The sequence below is a fragment of the Elgaria multicarinata genome, chromosome 10, assembly GCF_023053635.1.
Source record: "Elgaria multicarinata webbii isolate HBS135686 ecotype San Diego chromosome 10, rElgMul1.1.pri, whole genome shotgun sequence".
Taxonomy (NCBI): Eukaryota; Metazoa; Chordata; class Lepidosauria; order Squamata; family Anguidae; genus Elgaria; species Elgaria multicarinata.
In genome coordinates, this window is record NC_086180.1 from 92928880 (window position 1) to 92945811 (window position 16932).

A 16932-nucleotide genomic window follows, 5' to 3' on the forward strand; every position below is an offset into this window, starting at 1 on the left:
ACCAGGCCTGGAGAACATGTTTCAATGTATTCGGGTATTGGCCTGTTTTGATGGGGATGGACAGATTATGCTTTTCTCTTAAAAAGGGCTTATGAATGAGGTGTTACCAGTGACTTCAGAAACGCTCAATCTCCTGCAGTATAGTAGAGATTCCAACAGAGTGCCTTATTACAGCGTGTAAATAGAATTGGCAACAAAACACAAAACTTATGTATATAAGTTATGTATATAAACAAGAAAATTGTTTACAATTTGCTACCAAAATGCTACCAAAAACTCTCAGAATACTGCAATATATAGTAAAGACTCCTGTGGAACGTCTTATTGAAGGGTTTAACTAGAATTGGCAACAAAACACAAAACTTACGTTATGTATATACAGATACACGATAATAGTCCTACTCAGAGTAGACCCATGGAAGAGCATTGGAGACCAGGCCTGGAGAACATGTTTCAATGTATACGTGTATTGGCCAGTTTTGATGGGGATGGACAGATCATGCTTTTCTCTTAAAAAGGGCTTTTCTCTTAAAAAGGGCTTATTAATGAGATGTTACCAGTGACTTCAGAAACGCTCAATCTCCTGCAGTATAGTAGAGATTCCAATAGAGGGCCTTATTACAGAGTGTAAATAGAATTGGCAGCAAAACAAAACCTTTCCTCATGTTTATAAAGAAACACAAAAATAGTCCTACTCAGAGTAGACCCATGGAAATGCATTGGAAACCAGGCCGTGAGAACGGGTTTCAATGTAAATCAGTAGATTGGCATGCGTTTTTCTTATAAAGGACTTTTTCTGATATGCTACCAAAAACGCTCAGGCTACTGCAATATATAGTAAAGACTCCTGTGGAACGTTTTATTGAAGGGTTTAACTAGAATTGGCAACGAAACACAAAACTTCCGTTATGTATATAAAGAAACACGAAAATAGTCCTACTCAGAGTAGACACATGGAAGCGCATTGGAAACCAGGCCTGGAGAACATGTTTCAATGTTTACGCGTATTGGCCTGTTTTGATGGGGATGGACTGATCATGCTTTTCTCTTAAAAAGGGCTTATTAATGAGATGTTACCAGTGACTTCAGAAACGCTCAATCTCCTGCAGTATAGTAGAGATTCCAATAGAGTGCCTTATTACAGAGTGTAAATAGAATTGGCAGCAAAACAAAACCTTTCCTCATGTTTATAAAGAAACACAAAAATAGTCCTACTCAGAGTAGACCCATGGAAATGCATTGGAAACCAGGCCGTGAGAACGGGTTTCAATGTAAATCAGTAGATTGGCATGCGTTTCTCTCATAAAGGACTTTTTCTGATATGCTACCAAAAACGCTCAGACTACTACAATATATAGTAAAGACTCCTGTGGAACGTTTTATTGAAGGGTTTATCTAGATTTGGCAACAAAACACAAAACTTACGTTATGTATATAAATAAACACGAAAATAGTCCTACTCAGAGTAGACCCATGGAAACGCATCGGAAACCAGGCCTGGAGAACATGTTTCAATGTATACGCGTATTGGCCTGTTTTGATGGGGATGGACAGATTATGCTTTTCTCTTAAAAAGGGCTTATTAATGAGATCTGACCAGTGACTTCAGAAACGCTCAATCTCCTGCAGTATAGTAGAGATTCCAATATAGTGCGTTATTACAGAGTGTAAATAGAATTGGCAACAAAACAAAAACTTTCCTCATGTTTATAAAGAAACACGAAAATAGTCCTACTCAGAGTAGACCCATGGAAATGCATTGGAAACCAGGCCGTGAGAACAGGTTTCAATGTAAATCAGTAGATTGGCATGCGTTTCTCTTAAAAAGGATTTTTCTTGATATGTTACCAAAAACGCTCAGACTACTGCAATATATAGTAAAGACTCCTGTGGAACGTTTTATTGAAGGGTTTAACTAGAATTGACAACAAAACACAAAACTTACGTTATGTATAAAAAGAAACACGAAAATAGTCCTACGCAGAGTAGACCCATGGAAACGCATCGGAAACCAGTCCAGGAGAACATGTTAAAATGTATACGCGTATAGGCATGTTTTGATGGAGATGGACAGATAATGCTTTACTCTTAAAAAGGGCTTATTAATGAGATGTTACCAGTGACTTCAGAAACGCTCAATCTCCTGCAGTATAGTAGAGATTCCAATAGAGTGCCTTATTACAGAGTGTAAATAGAATTGGCAACAAAACACAAAACTTACGTTATGTATATAAAGAAACACGAAAATAGTCCTAATCAGAGTAGACCCATGGAAGCGCATTGGAAACCAGGCCTGGAGAACATGTTTCAATGTATACGCGTATTGGCCTGTTTTGATGGGGATGGACAGATAATGCTTTTCTCTTAAAAAGGGCTTATTAATGAGATGTTACCAGTGACTTCAGAAACGCTCAATCTCCTGCAGTATATTATTGATTCCAATAGAGTGCCTTAATACAGAGTGTAAATAGAATTGGCAACAAAACAAAAACTTTCCTCATGTTTATAAAGAAACACGAAAATAGTCCTACTCAGAGTAGACCCATGGAAATGCATTGGAAACCAGGCCGTGAGAACGGGTTTCAATGTAAATCAGTAGACTGGCATGCGTTTCTCTTAAAAAGTACTTTTTGTGATATGTTACCAAAAACGCTCAGTCTCCTGCAATACATAGTAAAGACTCCTGTGGAACGATTTATTAAAGGTTTAACTAGAAATGGCAACAAAACACAAAACTTACGTTATGTATATAAAGAAACACGAAAATAAAGTAGACCCATGGAAACGCATTGGAAACCAGGCCTGGAGAACATTTTTCAATGTATACATGTATTGGCCAGTTTTGATGGGGATGGACAGATAATGCTTTTCTCTTAAAAAGGGCTTATTAATGAGATGTTACCGGTGACTTCAGAAACGCTCAACCTCCTGCAGTATAGTAGAGATTCCAATAGAGTGCCTTAATACAGAGTGTAAATAGAATTGGCAATAAAACAAAAACTTTCCTCATGTTTATAAAGAAACACGAAAATAGTCCTACTCAGAGTAGACCCATGGAAATGCATTGGAAACCAGGCAGTGAGAACGGGTTTCAATGTAAATCAGTAGACTGGCACGCGTTTCTCTTAAAAGGGACTTTTTGTGAAATGTTACCAAAAACGCTCAGTCTACTGCAATATATAGTAAAGACTCCTGTGGAACGTTTTATTGAAGGGTTTAACTAGAAATGGCATCAAAACACAAAACTTACGTTATGTATATAAAGAAACACGAAAATAGTCCTACTCAGAGTAGACCCTTGGAAACGCATTGAAAACCATGCCTGGAGAACATGTTTCAATGTATACGCGTGTTGGCCTGTTTTGATGGGGATGGACAGATCATGCTTTTCTCTTAAAAACGGCTTATTAATGAGATGTTACCAGTGACTTCAGAAACGCTCAATCTCCTGCAGTATAGTAGAGATTCCAATAGAGTGTCTTATTACAGAGTGTAAATAGAATTGGAAACAAAACACAAAACTTACGTTATGTATGAAGAAACAAGAAAATAGTCCTACTCAGAGTAGACCCATGGAAACCCATTGGAAACGAGGCCTGGAGAACATTTTTCAATGTATACGTGTATTGGCCTGTTTTGATGGGGATGGACAGATCATGCTTTTCTCTTAAAAAGGGCTTATTAATGAGATGTTACCGGTGACTTCAGAAACGCTCAACCTCCTGCAGTATAGTAGAGATTCCAATAGAGTGCCTTAATACAGAGTGTAAATAGAATTGGCAATAAAACAAAAACTTTCCTATTGTTTATAAAGAAACACGAAAATAGTCCTACTCAGAGTAGACCCATGGAAATGCATTGGAAACCAGGCCGTGAGAACGGGTTTCAATGTAAATCAGTAGACTGGCATGCGTTTCTCTTAAAAAGGACTTTTTGTGAAATGTTACCAAAAACGCTCAGTCTACTGCAATATATAGTAAAGACTCCTGTGGAACGTTTTATTGAAGGGTTTAACTAGAAATGGCATCAAAACACAAAACTTACGTTATGTATATGAAGAAACAAGAAAATAGTCCTACTCAGAGTAGATCCATGGAAACCCATTGGAAACCAGGCCTGGAGAACATTTTTCAATGTATACGTGAATTGGCCTGTTTTGATGGGGATGGACAGATCATGCTTTTCTCTTAAAAAGGGCTTATTAATGAGATGTTAACAGTGACTTCAGAAACGCTCAATCTCCTGCAGTATAGTAGAGATTCCAATAGAGTGTCTTATTACAGAGAGTAAATAGAATTGGCAACAAAACACGAATCTTATGTTATGTATATAAAGAAACACGAAAATAGTCCTACTCAGAGTAGAACCATGGAAACGCATTGGAAACCAGGCCTGGAGAACATGTTTCAATGTATACATATATTGGCCAGTTTTGATGGGGATGGACAGATAATGCTTTTCTCTTAAAAAGGGCTTATTAATGAGATGTTACCGGTGACTTCAGAAACGCTCAATCTCCTGCAGTATAGTAGAGATTCCAATAGAGTGCCTTAATACAGAGTGTAAATAGAATTGGCAACAAAACAAAAACTTTCCTCATGTTTATAAAGAAACACGAAAATAGTCCTACTCAGAGTAGACCCATGGAAATGCATTGGAAACCAGGCCGTGAGAACGGGTTTCAATGTAAATCAGTAGACTGTCATGCGTTTCTCTTAAAAAGGACTTTTTGTGAAATGTTACCAAAAACGCTCAGTCTACTGCAATATATAGTAAAGACTCCTGTGGAACGTTTTATTGAAGGGTTTAACTAGAAATGGCAACAAAACACAAAACTTACGTTATGTATATAAAGAAACACGAAAATAGAGTAGACCCATGGAATCGCATTGGAAACCAGGCCTGGAGAACATGTTTCAATGTATACGCGTGTTGGCCTGTTTTGATGGGGATGGACAGATAATGCTTTTCTCTTAAAAAGGGCTTATTAATGAGATGTTACCAGTGACTTCAGAAACGCTCAATCTCCTGCAGTATAGTAGAGATTCCATTAGAGTGCCTTAATACAGAGTGTAAATAGAATTGGCAACAAAACATAAACTTTCCACACGTTTATAAAGAAACACGAAAATAGTCCTACTCAGAGTAGACGCATGGAAATGCATTGGAAACCAGGCCGTGAGAACGGGTTTCAATGTAAATCAGTAGACTGGCATGCGTTACTCTTAAAAAGTACTTTTTGTGATATGTTACCAAAAACGCTCAGTCTCCTGCAATACATGGTAAAGACTCCTGTGGAACGTTTTATTGAAGGGTTAAACTAGAAATGGCAACAAAACACAAAAATTACGTTATGTATATAAAGAAACACGAAAATAGAGTAGACCCTTGGAAACGCATTGGAAACCAGGCCTGGAGAACATGTTTCAATGTATACATGTATTGGCCTGTTTTGATGGGGATGGATAGATAATGCTTTTCTCTTAAAAAGGGCTTATTAATGAGATGTTAACAGTGACTTCAGAAACGCTCAATCTCCTGCAGTAGAGATTCCAATAGACTGATTTATTACAGCGTGTAAATAGAATTGGCAACAAAACAAAAACTTTCCTCATGTTTAGAAAGAAACACGAAAATAGTCCTACTCAGAGTAGACGCATGGAAATGCATTGGAAACCAGGCCGTGAGAACGGGTTTCAATGTAAATCAGTAGACTGGCATGCGTTTCTCTTAAAAAGTACTTTTTGTGATATGTTACCAAAAACGCTCAGTCTCCTGCAATACATGGTAAAGACTCCTGTGGAACGTTTTATTGAAGGGTTAAACTAGAAATGGCAACAAAACACAAAAATTACGTTATGTATATAAAGAAACACGAAAATAGAGTAGACCCTTGGAAACGCATTGGAAACCAGGCCTGGAGAACATGTTTCAATGTATACATGTATTGGCCAGTTTTGATGGGGATGGACAGATCATGCTTTTCTCTTAAAAAGGGCTTATTAATGAGATGTTACCGGTGACTTCAGAAACGCTCAATCTCCTGCAGTATAGTAGAGATTCCAATAGAGTGCCTTAATACAGAGTGTAAATAGAATTGGCAACAAAACAAAAACTTTCCTCATGTTTATAAAGAAACACGAAAATAGTCCTACTCAGAGTAGACCCATGGAAATGCATTGGAAACCAGGCCGTGAGAACGGGTTTCAATGTAAATCAGTAGATTGGCATGCGTTTCTCTTAAAAAGGACTTTTTGTGAAATGTTACCAAAAACGCTCAGTCTACTGCAATATATAGTAAAGACTCTTGTGGAACGTTTTATTGAAGGGTTTAACTAGAAATGGCAACAAAACACAAAACTTACGTTATGTATATAAAGAAAAACGAAAATAGTCCTACTCAGAGTAGACCCTTGGAAACGCATTGAAAACCATGCCTGGAGAACATGTTTCAATGTATACGCGTGTTGGCCTGTTTTGATGGGGATGGACAGATCATGCTTTTCTCTTAAAAACGGCTTATTAAAGAGATGTTACCAGTGACTTCAGAAACGCTCAATCTCCTGCAGTATAATAGAGATACCAATAGAGTGCCTAATTACAGAGTGTAAATAGAATTGTCAACAAAACACAAAACTTACATTATGTATATAAAGAAACAAGAAAATAGTCCTACTCAGAACCCATGGAAACCCATTGGAAACCAGGCATGGAGAACATTTTTCAATGTATACGCGTGTTGGCTTGTTTTGAAGGGGATGGACAGATAATGCTTTTCTCTTAAAAAGGGCTTATTAATGAGATGTTAACAGTGACTTCAGAAATGCTCAATCTCCTGCAGTATAGTAGAGATTCCAATAGAGTGCCTTATTACAGAGTGTAAATAGATTTGGCAACAAAACAAAAACTTTCCTCATGTTTATAAAGAAACACGAAAATAGTCCTACTCAGAGTAGACCCATGGAAATGCATTGGAAACCAGGCCGTGAGAACGGGTTTCAATGTAAAAGAAGATTGGAATGCCTTTCTCTTAAAAAGGACTTTTTGTAATATGTTACCAAAAACGCTCAGACTACTGCAATATATAGTAAAGACTCCTGTGGAACGTTTTATTGAAGGGTTTTACTAGAATTGGCAACAAAACACAAAACTGAAGTTTTTGTTTTGTTGCCAATTCTATTTACACTCTGTATTAAGGCACTCTATTGGAATCTCTACTATACTGCAGGAGATTGAGTGTTTCTGAAGTCACTGGTAACATCTCATTAATAAGCCCTTTTTAAGAGAAAAGCATTATCTGTCCATCCCCATCAAAACAGGCCAACACGCATATACATTGAAACATGTTCTCCAGGCCTGGTTTCCAATGGGTTTCCATGGGTCTACTCTGAGTAGGACTATTTTCTTGTTTCTTCATATACATAACGTAAGTTTTGTGTTTTGTTGCCAATTCTATTTACACTCTGTAATAAGGCACTCTATTGGAATCTCTACTATACTGCAGGAGATTGAGCGTTTCTGAAGTCACTGGTAACATCTCATTAATAAGCCCTTTTTAAGAGAAAAGCATGATCTGTCCATCCCCATTAAAACAGGCCAACACGCGTATACATTGAAACATGTTCTCCAGGCCTGGTTTCCAATGCGTTTCCATGGGTCTACTCTATTTTCGTGTTTCTTTATATACATAACGTAAGTTTTGTGTTTTGTTGCCATTTCTAGTTAAACCCTTCAATAAAACGTTCCACAGGAGTCTTTACCATGTATTGCAGGAGACTGAGCGTTTTTGGTAACATATCACAAAAAGTACTTTTTAAGAGAAACGCATGCCAGTCTACTGATTTACATTGAAACCCGTTCTCACGGCCTGGTTTCCAATGCATTTCCATGGGTCTACTCTGAGTAGGACTATTTTCGTGTTTCTTTCTAAACATGAGGAAAGTTTTGTGTTTTGTTGCCAATTCTATTTACACTCTGTAATTAGGCACTCTATTGGTATCTCTATTACACTGCAGGAGATTGAGCGTTTCTGAAGTCACTGGTAACATCTCTTTAATAAGCCGTTTTTAAGAGAAAAGCATGATCTGTCCATCCCCATCAAAACAGGCCAATACGCATATACATTGAAACATGTTCTCCAGGCCTGGTTTCCAATGGGTTTCCATGGGTATACTCTGAGTAGGACTATTTTCTTGTTTCTTTATATACATAACGTAAGTTTTGTGTTTTGTTGACAATTCTATTTACACTCTGTAATAAGGCACTCTATTGGAATCTCTATTATACTGCAGGAGATTGAGCGTTTCTGAAGTCACTGGTAACATCTCATTAATAAGCCTTTTTTAAGAGAAAAGCATGATCTGTCCATCCCCATCAAAACAGGCCAACACGCGTATACATTGAAACATGTTCCCCAGGCATGGTTTTCAATGCGTTTCCAAGGGTCTACTCTGAGTAGGACTATTTTCGTGTTTCTTTATATACATAACGTAAGTTTTGTGTTTTGTTGCCATTTCTAGTTAAACCCTTCAATAAAACGTTCCACAGGAGTCTTTACTATATATTGCAGTAGACTGAGCGTTTTTGGTAACATTTCACAAAAAGTCCTTTTTAAGAGAAACGCATGCCAGTCTACTGATTTACATTGAAACCCGTTCTCAAAGCCTGGTTTCCAATGCATTTCCATGTTTCTACTCTGAGTAGGACTATTTTCGTGTTTCTTTATAAACATGAGGAAAGTTTTTGTTTTGTTGCCAATTCTATTTACACTCTGTATTAAGGCACTCTATTGGAATCTTTACTATACTGCAGGAGATTGAGCGTTTCTGTAGTCACCGGTAACATCTCTTTAATAAGCCCTTTTTAAGAGAAAAGCATTATCTGTCCATCCCCATCAAAACTGGCCAATATATGTATACATTGAAACATGTTCTCCAGGCCTGGTTTCCAATGCGTTTCCATGGGTCTACTCTGAGTAGGACTATTTTCGTGTTTCTTCATATACATAACGTAAGTTTTGTGTTTTGTTGCCAATTCTATTTACACTCTGTAATAAGACACTCTATTGGAATCTCTACTATACTGCAGGAGATTGAGCGTTTCTGAAGTCACTGGTAACATCTCATTAATAAGCCGTTTTTAAGAGAAAAGCATGATCTGTCCATCCCCATCAAAACAGGCAAACACGCGTACACATTGAAACATGTTCTCCAGGCATGGTTTTCAATGCGTTTCCAAGGGTCTACTCTGAGTAGGACTATTTTCATGTTTCTTTATATACATAACGTAAGTTTTGTGTTTTGATGCCATTTCTAGTTAAACCCTTCAATAAAACGTTCCACAGGAGTCTTTACTATATATTGCAGTAGACTGAGCGTTTTTGGTAACATTTCACAAAAAGTCCCTTTTAAGAGAAACGCATGCCAGTCTACTGATTTACATTGAAACCCGTTCTCACGGCCTGGTTTCCAATGCATTTCCATGGGTCTACTCTGAGTAGGACTATTTTCGTGTTTCTTTATAAACATGAGGAAAGTTTTTGTTTTATTGCCAATTCGATTTACACTCTGTATTAAGGCACTCTATTGGAATCTCTACTATACTGCAGGAGGTTGAGCGTTTCTGAAGTCACCGGTAACATCTCATTAATAAGCCCTTTTTAAGAGAAAAGCATTATCTGTCCATCCCCATCAAAACTGGCCAATACATGTATACATTGAAACATGTTCTCCAGGCCTGGTTTCCAATGCGTTTCCATGGGTCTACTCTGAGTAGGACTATTTTCTTGTTTCTTTATATACATAACATAAGTTTCGTGTTTTGTTGCCAATTCTATTTACACTCTGTAATAAGGCACTCTATTGGAATCTCTACTATACAGCAGGAGATTGAGCGTTTCTGAAGTCACCGGTAACATCTCATTAATAAGCCCTTTTTAAGAGAAAAGCATGATCTGTCCATCCCCATCAAAACAGGCCAACACGCGTATACATTGAAACATGTTCTCCAGGCCTGGTTTCCAATGCGTTTCCATAGGTCTACTCTATTTTCGTGTTTCTTTATATACATAACGTAAGTTTTGTGTTTTGTTGCCATTTCTAGTTAAACCCTTTAATAAATCGTTCCACAGGAGTCTTTACTATGTATTGCAGGAGACTGAGCGTTTTTGGTAACATATCACAAAAAGTACTTTTTAAGAGAAACGCATGCCAGTCTACTGATTTACATTGAAACCCGTTCTCACGGCCTGGTTTCCAATGCATTTCCATGGGTCTACTCTGAGTAGGACTATTTTCGTGTTTCTTTATAAACATGAGGAAAGTTTTTGTTTTGTTGCCAATTCTATTTACACTCTGTATTAAGGCACTCTATTGGAATCTCTAATATACTGCAGGAGATTGAGCGTTTCTGAAGTCACTGGTAACATCTCATTAATAAGCCCTTTTTAAGAGAAAAGCATTATCTGTCCATCCCCATCAAAACAGGCCAATACGCATATACATTGAAACATGTTCTCCAGGCCTGGTTTCCAATGGGTTTCCATGGGTATACTCTGAGTAGGACTATTTTCTTGTTTCTTTATATACATAACGTAAGTTTTGTGTTTTGTTGACAATTCTATTTACACTCTGTAATAAGGCACTCTATTGGAATCTCTATTATACTGCAGGAGATTGAGCGTTTCTGAAGTCACTGGTAACATCTCATTAATAAGCCGTTTTTAAGAGAAAAGCATGATCTGTCCATCCCCATCAAAACAGGCCAACACGCGTATACATTGAAACATGTTCTCCAGGCATGGTTTTCAATGCGTTTCCAAGGGTCTACTCTGAGTAGGACTATTTTCGTGTTTCTTTATATACATAACGTAAGTTTTGTGTTTTGTTGCCATTTCTAGTGAAACCCTTCAATAAAACGTTCCACAGGAGTCTTTACTATATATTGCAGAAGACTGAGCGTTTTTGGTAACATTTCACAAAAAGTCCTTTTTAAGAGAAACGCATGCCAGTCTACTGATTTACATTGAAACCCGTTCTCACGGCCTGGTTTCCAATGCATTTCCATGGGTCTACTCTGAGTAGGACTATTTTCGTGTTTCTTTATAAACATGAGGAAAGTTTTTGTTTTGTTGCCAATTCTTTTTACACTCTGCATTAAGGCACTCTATTGGAATCTCTACTATACTGCAGGAGATTGAGCGTTTCTGAAGTCACCGGTAACATCTCATTAATAAGCTCTTTTTAAGAGAAAAGCATTATCTGTCCATCCCCATCAAAACAGGCTAATACATGTATACATTGAAACATGTTCTCCAGGCCTGGTTTCCAATGCGTTTCCATGGGTCTACTCTGAGTAGGACTATTTTCGTGTTTCTTTATATACATAACATAAGTTTCGTGTTTTGTTGCCAATTCTATTTACTCTCTGTAATAAGACACTCTATTGGAATCTCTACTATACTGCAGGAGATTGAGCGTTTCTGAAGTCACTATTAACATCTCATTAATAAGCCCTTTTTAAGAGAAAAGCATGATCTGTCCATCCCCATCAAAACAGGCCAATACACGTATAAATTGAAAAATGTTCTCCAGGCCTGGTTTCCGATGCGTTTCCATGGGTTTACTCTGAGTAGGACTATTTTCGTGTTTCTTTATATACATAACATAAGTTTCGTGTTTTGTTGCCAATTCTATTTACTCTCTGTAATAAGACACTCTATTGGAATCTCTACTATACTGCAGCAGATTGAGCGTTTCTGAAGTCACTGTTAACATCTCATTAATAAGCCCTTTTGAAGAGAAAAGCATGATCTGTCCATCCCCATCAAAACAGGCCAATACGCAGAAACATTGAAAAATGTTCTCCAGGCCTGGTTTCCAATGCGTTTCTATGGGTCTACTCTATTTTCGTGTTTCTTTGTATACATAACGTAAGTTTTGTGTTTTGTTGCCATTCCTAGTGAAACCCTTCAATAAAACGTTCCACAGGAGTCTTTACTATGTATTGCAGGAGACTGAGCGTTTTTGGTAACATATCACAAAAAGTACTTTTTAAGAGAAACGCATGCCAGTCTACTGATTTACATTGAAACCCGTTCTCACGGCCTGGTTTCCAATGCATTTCCATGGGTCTACTCTGAGTAGGACTATTTTCGTGTTTCTTTATAAACATGAGGAAAGTTTTTGTTTTGTTGCCAATTCTATTTACACTCTGTATTAAGGCACTCTATTGGAATCTCTACTATACTGCAGGAGATTGAGCGTTTCTGAAGTCACTGGTAACATCTCATTAATAAGCCCTTTTTAAGAGAAAAGCATGATCTGTCCATCCCCATCAAAACAGGCCAATACGCAGATACATTGAAAAATGTTCTCCAGGCCTGGTTTCCAATGGGTTTCCATGGGTCTACTTTGAGTAGGACTATTTTCTTGTTTCTTTATATTCATAACGTAAGTTTTGTGTTTTGTTGCCATTTCTAGTTAAACCCTTCAATAAAACGTTCCACAGGAGTCTTTACTATATATTGCAGTAGACTGAGCGTTTTTGGTAACATTTCACAAAAAGTCCTTTTTAAGAGAAACGCATGCCAGTCTACTGATTTACATTGAAACCCGTTCTCACGGCCTGGTTTCCAATGCATTTCCATGGGTCTACTCTGAGTAGGACTATTTTCGTGTTTCTTTAGAAACATGAGGAAAGTTTTTGTTTTGTTGCCAATTCTATTTACACTCTGCATTAAGGCACTCTATTGGAATCTCTACTATACTGCAGGAGATTGAGCGTTTCTGAAGTCACCGGTAACATCTCATTAATAAGCCCTTTTTAAGAGAAAAGCATTATCTGTCCATCCCCATCAAAACAGGCCAATACATGTATACATTGAAACATGTTCTCCAGGCCTGGTTTCCAATGCGTTTCCATGGGTCTACTCTGAGTAGGACTATTTTCGTGTTTCTTTATATACATAACATAAGTTTCGTGTTTTGTTGCCAATTCTATTTACTCTCTGTAATAAGACACTCTATTGGAATCTCTACTATACTGCAGGAGATTGAGCGTTTCTGAAGTCACTATTAACATCTCATTAATAAGCCCTTTTTAAGAGAAAAGCATGATCTGTCCATCCCCATCAAAACAGGCCAATACACGTATACATTGAAAAATGTTCTCCAAGCCTGGTTTCCAATGCGTTTCCATGGGTCTACTCTGAGTAGGACTATTTTCGTGTTTCTTTATATACATAACATAAGTTTCGTGTTTTGTTGCCAATTCTATTTACTCTCTGTAATAAGACACTCTATTGGAATCTCTACTATACTGCAGGAGATTGAGCGTTTCTGAAGTCACTGTTAACATCTCATTAATAAGCCCTTTTTAAGAGAAAAGCATGATCTGTCCATCCCCATCAAAACAGGCCAATACGCAGAAACATTGAAAAATGTTCTCCAGGCCTGGTTTCCAATGCGTTTCCAAGGGTCTACTCTGAGTAGGACTATTTTCTTGTTTCTTTATATACATAACGTAAGTTTTGTGTTTTGTTGACAATTCTATTTACACTCTGTAATAAGGCACTCTATTGGAATCTCTATTATACTGCAGGAGATTGAGCGTTTCTGAAGTCACTGGTAACATCTCATTAATAAGCCGTTTTTAAGAGAAAAGCATGATCTGTCCATCCCCATCAAAACAGGCCAATACATGTATACATTGAAACATGTTCTACAGGCCTGGTTTCCAATGCGTTTCCATGGGTCTACTCTGAGTAGGACTATTTTCTTGTTTCTTTATATACATAACATAAGTTTCGTGTTTTGTTGCCAATTCTATTTACTCTCTGTAATAAGACACTCTATTGGAATCTCTACTATACTGCAGGAGATTGAGCGTTTCTGAAGTCACTATTAACATCTCATTAATAAGCCCTTTTTAAGAGAAAAGCATGATCTGTCCATCCCCATCAAAACAGGCCAATACACGTATACATTGAAAAATGTTCTCCAGGCCTGGTTTCCAATGCGTTTCCATGGGTCTACTCTGAGTAGGACTATTTTCGTGTTTCTTTATATACATAACATAAGTTTCGTGTTTTGTTGCCAATTCTATTTACTCTCTGTAATAAGACACTCTATTGGAATCTCTACTATACTGCAGGAGATTGAGCGTTTCTGAAGTCACTGTTAACATCTCATTAATAAGCCCTTTTTAAGAGAAAAGCATGATCTGTCCATCCCCATCAAAACAGGCCAATACGCAGAAACATTGAAAAATGTTCTCCAGGCCTGGTTTCCAATGCGTTTCCAAGGGACTACTCTGAGTAGGACTATTTTCTTGTTTCTTTATTTACATAACGTAAGTTTTGTGTTTTGTTGACAATTCTATTTACACTCTGTAATAAGGCACTCTATTGGAATCTCTATTATACTGCAGGAGATTGAGCGTTTCTGAAGTCACTGGTAACATCTCATTAATAAGCCGTTTTTAAGAGAAAAGCATGATCTGTCCATCCCCATCAAAACAGGCCAACACGCGTATACATTGAAACATGTTCTCCAGGCATGGTTTTCAATGCGTTTCCAAGGGTCTACTCTGAGTAGGACTATTTTCGTGTTTCTTTATATACATAACGTAAGTTTTGTGTTTTGTTGCCATTTCTAGTTAAACCCTTCAATAAAACGTTCCACAGGAGTCTTTACTATATATTGCAGTAGACTGAGCGTTTTTGGTAACATTTCACAAAAAGTCCTTTTTAAGAGAAACGCATGCCAGTCTACTGATTTACATTGAAACCCGTTCTCACGGCCTGGTTTCCAATGCATTTCCATGGGTCTACTCTGAGTAGGACTATTTTCTTGTTTCTTCATATACATAACGTAAGTTTTGTGTTTTGTTGCCAATTCTATTTACACTCTGTAATAAGGCACTCTATTGGAATCTCTACTATACTGCAGGAGATTGAGCGTTTCTGAAGTCACTGGTAACATCACATTAATAAGCCCTTTTTAAGAGAAAAGCATGATCTGTCCATCCCCATCAAAACAGGCCAACACGCGTATACATTGAAACATGTTCTCCAGGCCTGGTTTCCAATGCGATTCCATGGGTCTACTCTATTTTCGTGTTTCTTTATATACATAACGTAAGTTTTGTGTTTTGTTGCCATTTCTAGTTAAACCCTTCAATAAAACGTTCCACAGGAGTCTTTACTATGTATTGCAGTAGACTGAGCGATTTTGGTAACATATCACAAAAAGTACTTTTTAAGAGAAACGCATGCCAGTCTACTGATTTACATTGAAACCCGTTCTCACGGCCTGGTTTCCAATGCATTTCCATGGGTCTACTCTGAGTAGGACTATTTTCGTGTTTCTTTATAAACATGAGGAAAGTTTTTGTTTTGTTGCCAATTCTATTTACACTCTGTATTAAGGCACTCTATTGGAATCTCTCCTATACTGCAGGAGATTGAGCGTTTCTGAAGTCACTGGTAACATCTCATTAATAAGCCCTTTTTAAGAGAAAAGCATGATCTGTCCATCCCCATCAAAACTGGCCAATACGCAGATACATTGAAAAATGTTCTCCAGGCCTGGTTTCCAATGGGTTTCCATGGGTCTACTCTGAGTAGGACTATTTTCTTGTTTCTTTATATACATAATGTAAGTTTTGTGTTTTGTTGACAATTCCATTTACACTCTGTAATTAGGCACTCTATTGGAATCTCTATTATATTGCAGGAGATTGAGCGTTTCTGAAGTCACTGGTAACATCTCATTAATAAGCCGTTTTTAAGAGAAAAGCATGATCTGTCCATCCCCATCAAAACAGGCCAACACGCGTATACATTGAAACATGTTCTCCAGGCATGGTTTTCAATGCGTTTCCAAGGGTCTACTCTGAGTAGGACTATTTTCGTGTTTCTTTATATACATAACGTAAGTTTTGTGTTTTGTTGCCATTTCTAGTTAAACCCTTCAATAAAACGTTCCACAGGAGTCTTTACTATATATTGCTGTAGACTGAGCGTTTTTGGTAACATTTCACAAAAAGTCCTTTTTAAGAGAAACGCATGCCAGTCTACTGCTTTACATTGAAACCCGTTCTCACGGCCTGGTTTCCAATGCATTTCCATGGGTCTACTCTGAGTAGGACTATTTTCGTGTTTCTTTATAAACATGAGGAAAGTTTTTGTTTTGTTGCCAATTCTATTTACACTCTGCATTAAGGCACTCTATTGGAATCTCTACTATACTGCAGGAGATTGAGCGTTTCTGAAGTCACCGGTAACATCTCATTAATAAGCCCTTTTTAAGAGAAAAGCATTATCTGTCCATCCCCATCAAAACAGGCCAATACATGTATACATTGAAACATGTTCTCCAGGCCTGGTTTCCAATGCGTTTCCATGGGTCTACTCTGAGTAGGACTATTTTCGTGTTTCTTTATATACATAACATAAGTTTCGTGTTTTGTTGCCAATTCTATTTACTCTCTGTAATAAGACACTCTATTGGAATCTCTACTATACTGCAGGAGATTGAGCGTTTCTGAAGTCACTATTAACATCTCATTAATAAGCCCTTTTTAAGAGAAAAGCATGATCTGTCCATCCCCATCAAAACAGGCCAATACACGTATACATTGAAAAATGTTCTCCAAGCCTGGTTTCCAATGCGTTTCCATGGGTCTACTCTGAGTAGGACTATTTTCGTGTTTCTTTATATACATAAGTTTCGTGTTTTGTTGCCAATTCTATTTACTCTCTGTAATAAGACACTCTATTGGAATCTCTACTATACTGCAGGAGATTGAGCGTTTCTGAAGTCACTGTTAACATCTCATTAATAAGCCCTTTTTAAGAGAAAAGCATGATCTGTCCATCCCCATCAAAACAGGCCAATACGCAGAAACATTGAAAAATGTTCTCCAGGCCTG